Consider the following 11,171-nt stretch of genomic DNA (forward strand, 5'->3'; position numbering starts at 1 on the left):
TACACCTTATACAAAAATTAATTCAAGATGGATTAAAGACTTACATGCTAGACCTAAAACCATAAAAACCCTAGAAGAAAACCTAGGCAATACCATTCAGGACATAGGTGTGGGCAAGGACTTCATGTCTAAAACACCAAAAGCAATGGCAACAAAAGCCAAAACTGACAAATGAGATATAATTAAACTAAAGAACTTCTGCACAGCAAAAGAAACTACCATCAGAGTGAACAGGCAACCTACAAAATGGGAGAAAATTTTTGCAACCTACTCATCTGACAAAGGGCTAATATCCCGAATTTACAATGAACTCAAACAAATTTACAAGGAAAAAACAAACAACCCCATCAAAAAGTGGGCAAAGGACATGAACAGACACTTCTCAAAAGAAGACATTTATGCAGCCAAAACACATATGAAAAAATGCTCATCATCACTGGCCATCAGAGAAATGGAAATCAAAACCACAATGAGATACCATCTCACACCAGTTAGAATGGCAATCATTAAAAAGTCAGGAAACTACAGGTGCTGGAGAGGATGTGGAGATATAGGAACACTTTTACACTGTTGGTAGGACTGGAAACTAGTTCAACCATTGTGGAAGTCAGTGTGGCGATTCCGCAGGGATCTAGAACTAGAAATACCATTTGACCCAGCCATCCCATTACTGGGTATATACCCAAAGGACTATAAATCATGCTGTTATAAAGACACGTGCACAGGTACGTTTACTGCAGCACTATTCACGATAGCAAAGACTTGGAACCAACCCAAATGTCCAACAACGATAGACTGGATTAAGAAAATGTGGCACATATACACCATGGAATACTATGCAGCCATAAAAAATGATGAGTTCATGTCCTTTGTAGGGACATGAATGAAACTGGAAACCATCATTCTCAGTAAACTATCGCAAGGACAAAAAACCAAACACCACATGTTCTCACTCATAGGTGAGAATTGAACAATGAGAACACATGGACACAGGAAGGGGAACACCACACTCTGGGGACTGTTGTGGGGTGGGGGGAGGGGGGAGGGACAGCATTAGGATGCTAAATGACGAGTTAATGGGTGCAGCACACCAACATGGCACATGGATACATATGTAACAAACCTGCACATTATGCACATGTACCCTAAAACTTAAAGTATAATAATAATAATAAAAAGGAAAAAAAAATACTTATATACACAAGCGCACACTCAAAATATGTATTCCTTATTAGCATGGTTTTTAATTGTGAAGCATTCAAAACAACCTAAGTGTTGACAAATAAAGCAATGATTAAACAAATTATATGAATATCAAGGAATATTATGCAAGAAATGAAGGAAAGAAGAAAAAGATGAACCAAATGAATGTATATTATTACAATACATTGGACAATAATATGTAAAAAAAATCACACATATCCTATAAATATATACATTTATTATGTACCCATAATGATTAATGAATTTTTTAAAATTCAGTATCTGTGTTGAGATGGGGGAACCTACAGGCCATACCAGAACTGTACATGAAAAGGAAAGTACTAGCAGTAGGCATGTTTGAATATAGTTAGAAAGAAATAGGGTAGGATAAAGATCTTTAATCAGCTACTGCATTTGAAATCATGGGTCTTGCCACTCTGGATGTAGTTTCATTTCTATTAACCAATGAACTTACATGGTACAAATATAACATTAAACCAAATTAACTTGTTACTGGAATTGACCTTCCTTGGCACCTTATTAAGGTTGCCAAAATGAGAGTTATGGGTGGGGAAGGGATTCTTGAAATTCTGCATGTGGGAGCTGGCTTATGGAAATTTGTTTTAATATTTTATCTTTGTGATGCTATTGCATCCTGAGCTTGTGGATTGAAAAATTTCTATCTACTTGGAATTTAAGTATGGTCCTTTTTTTTGAAAAAAAAAAAAGTTTTCAGAAGCATCTCTTTAATTCTTGGATCAAAAAGTGTTGAGTAATAACATTCCATGGAACTTTTGATTATTTTTAGATGATCAGTTTTCTCTGCAAATATTTTTTAGGTTTATATAAGGTGGTTTGACAGAAAAGAGTATAGTCTCTGTGATTAAACTAATTTTTATCTCTGTGTCAATACTAATTTGGCAATAAAGAATAATTAATAAATAGACTTTTCTTGGGCACTTACTATATATAGAACACTGTACAAGGAATAAAAAATATAAAAACTGACCTTACCGTTAGAGGTCTAAAAATCTTATAGGAGAGACAAGATACACATACTTGAAAGAAACAAAAAAACAAAGCAAAATATAGTTGTTAAGTGGTATGGAACAATGCAGAATAGTGGCTAAGAGCACATGCTTTGGAGTCACTCATTCTTTCACAAATCTTTAACGATCACTTATTATCTGTTATGTACTATGCTACGTTTTGGAGATACAATGATTAGCAAGACCAACAGATTCTCTGACCTCTTAGAGGTTAAATCCTAGTTGGGAGAATCAGATAATATACCTAACCTTTCTAAGCCTCTGTATCCTCATCTGTAAAATAATGAAAATCCCATCCATTATGCAGGACTATTGGGAAGATTAGACAGGTCAATATTTGTAAAATTTCTGGCATGCAGGAGACACTCAAGCCATAGGCTATAAGGATTATATATCTTCTCAAAAAATATGTGTTTCCCCCCAAAGGGAGCTGTGGTGTAATTGAAATATCATGGATCTTTTGGTGGATTTTGAATTTTGACTTGGTCATTTAACTGTGTGACTACAGTAAAGTTCTTTATGCACTCTGAAGCTATACTTTCATGTATAAAATGTACATAATACTTGTTTCATAGAGACGATTTTTAGGATTAAATAATATAATATTTGTAAAGTGCCTATTCCTTTGCCTGACACATATTAAGTGTTTCTTCAATAGTCAAGTTCACAGGATTTATTGACCAAAGAGCACTGGACTAATCAGGTCCCTCGTGATAGACTTCTCCCCAACCACCAACAGCAGCAACAGCAGCAATTGGAAGCATTTTAAAAATGAAAATCCTTAGAACCTATGCTAGATCTACTGAATCTGAAACTTTGGGAGTGGGAAACAGTGATCTGTGGGTTTTTTAAACTTTTACTTTGAAATAATTATGAATTCATTGAGTGGTGGCGGGCGCCTGTAGTTGAGACTCCATCTCAAAAAAAAAAAAAAAATTCTTGATAGTTGTAAGAAATAATACCAGGATAACCCATATACCCTTTACCCAATGGTGTCATATTGCATAGCTATAATACAATACTACAACCATGAAATTGGCACTCACGCAATCCACCAATCTTATTCCACTTTTCCAGTTTAACTTGTACTCGTGTGTGTGTGTGTGTTTGTGTGTGTGTGTGCATATGAGTGTGTGTTAATTCTGTACGATTTTTATCATGGTAAATTCATGTGGCTATCACTACAGCCAAGATACAGAAAAGTACTATCACCACAAAGGTTCCTCATACTACCCTTAACTCATTCTCTCCTGCCCTCTCCCTAATTACTGGCAACCACTAATCTGTTCTCCATTTTTATAATATTGCCATTTAAAGAATGCTTTACAAATGGATTCATATAACACGTCAGTATATGACCTTTTGAGATTGGCTTTTTTTACTTAACGTAATTCTCTGGAGATTTGTTCAAGTGTTGCATGTATCAATAATTAATTATTTTTTATTGTTGAGTAGTATTTCATGGTATGAATGCACCACAGTTTAACAAGTCACTCATTGAAGAACATCTGGTTGCTTTTAGTCACTGGCTATTATGAACAAAGCTGCCATGAATACTCATGCACAAGTTACTGTGTAAGCATAAGCTTTTATTCATCTGGCATAAATGTGCAACTGTGCAATCACTGGATTATATAGACTGTGCATGTGTGATTTTCTAATAACCGTTATACTCTTTGCAAGAGTGACTTTGTCAGTTTTCATTCACACCAGCAATGTAGAAATTATCCAGATTCTGTCCATCTTTGCCAGCATTTAGTGTAATATATAATTTTTTAAAAAATTTAGCCTTGTAAAAGATGTGTAGTGACAACACATTGTGAGTCTAATTTGCATTTCCTTAATGGCTAACGTGATTGGTTAAGTTTATGTGTCAGCTTGGTTAGGCCATAGTATATACAAATATTCAATCAAACATGTCTGGATGTCACTGTGAAGGTGTTTTTTTAGATGAGATTCACATTTAAATTAGTAGACTTTGAGTAATGCAGATTACCATCCAAAATGTGTCATAACGTGTATGGGCTTAATCCAATCAGTTGAAGGCTTTAAGGTAGACTCACCTCCCCCAAAGAAGAGGGAATTCTGTCAGCAGGCTGCCTTCAGATTTAAAACTGCAACATCAATTGTTTGTTAGCACTCCAGTCTACTGACCTACCCTGCAGATTTTAGACTTGACAGCCTCCACAATCACGAGCCAATTTCTTAAAATAAACCTTTATTTCTCTCTCTCTACATATGTACATCCTATTGTTTCTGTTTCTCTGTAGAACCCTGATTAATACAGATAATAAGGTTAAATATTTTTATGTGTTTATTTGCCATCTCTATTTCCTCTTCAATGAGATATCTGATTATATTTTTTGCCCATTACATAATTGGATAGTTTATTTTTATAATACTGAATTTTGGGAATCCCTTATATATTCTATTGACATGACCTTTGTTGGATACGTAGTTTGCAAATATTTTCTCCTTGTCATTTTATATTTTTCACATGCTTTTATGCAGAACAAAATTTTTTAATTTGGTGAGGTTCAAAATATCAATTTTTCCTTTCATAAGTTGTACTTATAATGTCAATTCTAAGAACTCTTCACATATTTCTAAGTGCCCAAAATGTTCTACTATGTTCTTTCCTAAAGGTTTTATAGCTTCATGTTTTACATATAAGTTTGAGATCTATTTTGAGTTAATTTTTATATAAGGTATAAGGTTTATGTTGCGTTTGTGTGTGTGTGTGTGTGTGTGTGTTTTTCTTTGGCTATGACTGTTCCATTGCTCTAGCTCTGTTTGTTAAAAATTTCCTCCATGAAATTGCTTTTATACCTTTGTCAAAAATACCTTTGTCTCACCTGTGTGAGATTATTTCTGGGTCCTCTAGTCTGTGTATCCATTTGTCAAAAACACCTTCATCTCACTTGTGTGACTATTTCTCGGTTGTCTAGTCGGCTCCAGTGATCTGTATGTCTATCCCTCCACCAATACTACTCTGTCTGGAATGCTGTAACTGTATAATAGGCTTTAATATCCAGTAGAGTGATTCCTAACACTTTATTCTTTTTCAAGATTGTTTTAAAACATTGACTTTTATTTTTACTCAGGGGAAGGCCATGCTCTCCGTCTTACTTCTAGGTCTGTCTTTATACTTTTTGTAGTTCCTGTGAGTCAGTTTCCTTGTTTATAAGATGGGACTACTAATAGTATCTATCCCATAGGGTTGTGAGGAATCCTGGGTAGTGGAATTATAGGTATTTCTTCCTTCCATTATAGGTTGATAATTTCCTGATTTTTAAATAATAAGCATGTATATAAAAAGATTGTTTTAGCTACTCCAGGGCTAATGCCTTTTCATATAATTTTAGAATAAGATTGTTTATATCTACAAAAGACTTTTCTGGGATTTTGATATAATTGCATTAAACCTATAGATCAATTTTTGGAGAATTTACATATTTAGTATGTTGAGTGTTCAAATCAATAAGCACATATACCTCCCCATTTATTTAGGTCTTCTTTGGTTTCTTTCATCATCATTTTATAACTTTTAACATACAGAGCCTGCGCATGTTTTGTTAGACTTATACCTAAATATTTCATTGTCTTTGGAGTGAATGTAAATTATATTGTGTTTTTTATTTCAGTTTCCACGTGTTCATTGTTGGTATATAAATGTGATTGATTTTTATGTGTCAATAGTGTATCCTATGATCTTACTGAATTTGCTTATTAGTTCTGGAAGTTTGTTGTATATCCATTGAGATTTTCTACTTGAATAATCACATCACTTGCAAATACAGACAATTATATTTCTTCCTTTCCAGTCTGTATGCCTTTTATTTCTTTTTCTTGCCTTATTTCACTGGCTGTGTCAAATAGCAGTGTTTTCCTGATCTCAAAGGGAAAGCATTGTCTTTCACCATTATGTAGGTGTTATCTGTAGGATTTTTGCAGATGCTCTTTATGAGGTAGAAGAAGTTTCCTAGTGAAACAAACTTGAGGAAAAAGAGTATTTTCAGACTTGAGAAAAAAACATACAAAACACAGTGTAACAAAATGGACTGTACGTGTTCAAAACCATTAAAGCCTTGCAAAAAGTTACTATAAAATGTTTCCTCTGATTTTATCCCATCCTAACTACTATATTTGTGTGTGCACACGTGTGTGTGTATGTGTGTACCTATCATCTATCTATCCCCATAACTGCACTCATCTGTATAATTTAATTAGTAATAGATTCCTTAGTATCAGTATGTAAATAAGTTAAAAATGCAACTTTATAAAACAAATAAAAGATTGAAACCAAAAAAGATGTTTTCTTCTAGTCCTAGGCTGCTGAAAGTTTTTCTTATGACTGAGTATTGGATTTTGTCAAATGTTTTTTGTTATCAACTATGATCAGTTTTTCCTCTTTATCCTGTTAATATAATGGATTACTTTGAATTATTGTCAAATTTTGAGCCATCCTTGCATAGCTGGAATAAATCCCACTTGTTCATGGTGTAGAATTCTTATACACACACACACTCAAATTAGTGGCTTTATTTTTATTTTTAACATTAGCAGAGGAGCTCAAAACAGACTGATGTTGGTAAAGGGATTTTTATTACCAACCTTTTCCTAGTTTGCAGTTTTTAAATAGTAGAAACTAAACATGCATTTTTTTTTTACAATCTTAATTTAGGATGAAGTAATACAACTGTGATCAGCCACTTAAGTTGCCTTTGTGGACACAATTTAAATAAAATTTGAACTGGGTGTTACCATACATATTAGTAGACTGGCTACGTAATCACCTTGGCTTCTTAAGTCTGAGAATCATTAGAACACAACAAAAGAGCATTTCCATGAAGCCTAGAGAAAACTTGATAGCAATGATATACAATCAGAAGGCAGATATATTATACATCACAGTGATGAGTGTTGATATCCATTCCCTTTCTGACTAAAATTATTACTTTCACTCAAACTAGCTGGAAGTGAACCAAACAGTTAAAAATTCAGAATAAAGAATAAAATTATTTTCTCATCACATAGAGAAGGGGCACTCTTTCGGCTCCATTTAAAGTAAATTCTGTGTTGAGTTCTCACTCCTTTAGAAGGGTAAACTGAAGGTCAGTTATTGCTAGCAAAACTAAAAGTGGCTCCTTTTCCATCTTGAAGATGTTTCACATGAAAGTGCTATTGGTTTGGCTTGAAGCTCTCTGGGAAAGAAGGGGTGCAGAGGTGGAGGCAGGTTGGCATTGCAAGACCTCTTCGTATAAGACACCCTTGCCCTGTGCTGTCAGGGAGAGCTTGGGCCACCTTGTTGTCTCTGAGAGAACCTGAGGTACTCACACACCCATGGAGTGGAGCAGATGTTTTTATCTGGGCTCCTTGAGGAGGATAAGCCACTGTGTTTTGCCAGCGAAAAACTATGGAGCAGTCAAAAGCCCAAGAAATTCAAAACCCAATTTTACAGGGAAGCAGCTTCTAAAATAAATGCCAGTTGGTGAGGATAGATGAGAAGGCCAAGTCAGTGCCAAGTCAGATGGGCCAGATTCTTTGAAACATGGGACAACAGTGACTTGGGCAAAATCATGGAAGTGAGATAAAGCCACTATTACCACCACCCACTATCTCCCAGTATCTATGCATGGACAGACTTTGTTTCTCCAATTGTAAAATGGCAATAATAAAGGCACCTACGTCAAAGGGTTGTGAGGGTTACATGAGGTGATATATATATAAAATATTTATCCAAGTGGTCTGCACAGACTTTGTGCTCAAAATATCGTAGCTACTGTTAATATTTCATAATTATTAGGCACTGTCATTCAGAATAATTGCATAAGATGGCTCATTTAGGTAGAATGTATATTTCTTAGCTATCAGTTCTGTAAATCTCTCTTCCAGAGGCAAGCTGTAAAAGTTGTGGGTCTGTAACTCCAGCACTTTGGGAGGCCGAGGCGGGTGGATCTCGAGGATCGAGACCATCCTGGCCAACATGGTGAAACCCCATCTCTACTAAAAATACAAAAAAATTTAGCTGAGCATGGTGGCACATGCCTGTAATCCCAGCTACTCAGGAGGCTGAGACAGGAAAATCACTTTAACCAGGGAGTTGGAGGTTGCAGTGAGCCTAGATTGCGCCATTGCACTCCAGCCTGAGCAACAAGAGCAAAACTCTGTCAAAAAAAAAAAAAAAAAAGTTGTGGAAGAGCTGTAGTGTTTGCTAATGTGACCTCTGTATGTAATTTTTAACCAGCAGGTGAGACATTTTTCTGAGGGAAAATACTGCCCAATTCTTTACAGGCTGGATAGTCTAGTATACATGTGTGGTTTTCACTTGATTTTTTGTTTGTTTTAACCGAATTGAGATATGGGGAAACTTTGGGGGCAGAAACATATTCTACATACCACCATTGGAGATTTTTTTCTCATGGAAATCAAGGTAAGAAAGGAAAGTGAGGGATAAGATAGACATAAGAAATGGGAGAATTAACATTGCTATTAGATTTATTAAGTCAATTAATCCTCACAACAGCCCTGCAAGATAGATACTACTATTAACCTGAATTTGTGGATGAGGTTCAGAGGAATTAAGTAACTTGACCAGAGTCACAAAGTTATGAAATGACCTGCCCAAGCCAAGACTTGAGTTCAGGACTCTGCCTCTAAAATCTATACTCTTTGTTGTATGTTATCTTATCTCCCCATGGGGAAATTTTCTTTGTCTACCAGCTTTCCTTCCTATTACTTACTTTTTCTTTACCTTCTGCAAATTCTTCCTCAAAGTTAGCAGAGAGAAGAGAGAAAAAGATAACAATTTTAAAATTGAGTAAAACTCCGGAAAAGTATAAAAGCTTAGACCATACTAAGAAATGCTTGTAGGGACTTCAAGATTGACATCAGGGTTGATAAGAATTTGGGATTGGGCAAAGAGGAAAAATACATTATCAGTACCAATTATCAGTGAGCTAGGGATGGGATTCGCCTGCAATCTAATTCATTTCTGCACTCAACAGATATTTTCTGAATATCTACTGTGTGCTTGACTCTCTTCTAAGCATTGGTCATCTAGTGGAGAATGCAACAGAGAACATCCACATGAGTGGAGCTTCCACTCCAGTGGGTACGATACATAAGCAAATAAAAAAATGGCATGAAACGTTAATTACTAACAAGAAAAGGTAAAGTAGTATAAGAGTACAGGGTGATGGAGTGGGTTCTTGTTTAACTACAGTGGTCAGGAGAAATGTCTCTAAGACATAATATCTAAGTAGAAATTATATGTTGGCAACCAAGGCCACTACTATATAGTGACTGGCAGGTGCCTAGAGCCTTCAGGGGAGGTCTGAAAGTGGAAGTTCATTAAGGGAGCCCCGTCAAAGCTTCAAAGCTGAAGGTGGGAAGAGTTGCTGAACCTAGGCAGAGGAGTAATTATAAAAGATGTTTGGTAACTGGGGCAGAGATGTAGTTCCGACCCCACCCACAGCAAGTGACCAGAAATTCATAAGTGATCTCAGAAAGGGATGCAGGTTTTCTTCTTCAAGAGGCTGGAGGAAAATGAGGTGAGTATAACTTTAAAAGTGTAGTGAGCACACATAGACAGTAGCCAGAAATTGCTTACAGCAGGCTTTGGGTGAGACCAGCGCTGTGCTGGCTTCAGGTCTGATCCAGTGAAGTCATAGTGGGAGTGGTCACAAGGGTGCTTGTGTCAATCCACTCCCAGCTTTATGTGGCTCAGAAAAAGGGAGAGAGATTCTGTTTGTTTGGGAGTAAGTAAGCATAGAAAAAAGAGTCTCTGCCTGATAATCCAGATAATTCTCCTGGATTTTGTCCAAGACCATTAAGGTAGTACTTCTATGAGTCTGCAAAAACCACAGTATTACTGGTCATGGATTGCCCTCTAAAGCAGATACAGCTTAGATCATAACACCCAAGTCCTTTCAAATATCTGTAAAGCCTACCCAAGAAGAGCAGCTACAAATAAGCTCAGACAGTGAAGACTATAATAAATAGCTAACTCTTCAATGCCTAGAGACTGAAGAACATCTACTAGCATCAATATCATACAAAAAAACATGACCTTACAAAATGAACTAAATAAGTCACTGGGGATAAATCCTGGGGAAACAGAGCTATGTGAATTTTCAGAGAGATAATTCAAAATAGCTGTGTGCACTTTGGGAGGCTGAGGTGGGCGGATAACAAGGTCAGGAGATCAAGACCACCCTGGACATCATGGTGAAACCACGTCTCTACTAAAATATAAAACATTAGCTGGGCATGGTGGCATGCATCTGTAGTCCCAGCTACTCAGGAGGCTGAGGCAGGGGAGTCACTTGAACCCAGGTGACAGAGGTTGTAGTGAGCCAAGATTGCACCACTGCATTCCAGCCTGGTGACAGAGCAAGACTCCATCTCAAAAACAAAACAAAGGAAAATAGCTGTGTGGAAGAAACTGAAAGAAATTCAAAATAACAAAAAGAAGGAATTCAAAATTCTCTCAGATAAATTTAACAAAGAGATTAAAATAATTAAAAACAGTCAAGCAGAAATTCTGGAGCTGAAAACATGCAAATTGGCATACGGAAGAATGCATCAGTGTCCTGTAATGGCAATATTGATCAAACAGAATAAATAATTAGTGAGCTGGAAGATAGGTTATTTGAAAATACATAGAGAAGACAAGAAAAAGAATAAACAATGAAGCATGCCTATAGGATCTAGAAATTAGCCTCAAAAGTGAAAATCTGAGTTATTGGCCTTTAAAGAGGAAGTAGAGAAACAGACAGAAGTTGAAGCTTTATTTAAAGAAATAATAACCATGAACTTCCCAAACACAGGGTTAGATATCAATATGCATGTACAAGAAGGTTATAAAACACCAATCAGGGGGTGGAGCCAAGATGGCCGAATAGGAACAGCTCCGGT

This window comes from Hylobates moloch, unplaced genomic scaffold (assembly GCF_009828535.3).
Source record: "Hylobates moloch isolate HMO894 unplaced genomic scaffold, HMol_V3 SCAFFOLD_7, whole genome shotgun sequence".
Lineage (NCBI taxonomy): Eukaryota > Metazoa > Chordata > Mammalia > Primates > Hylobatidae > Hylobates > Hylobates moloch.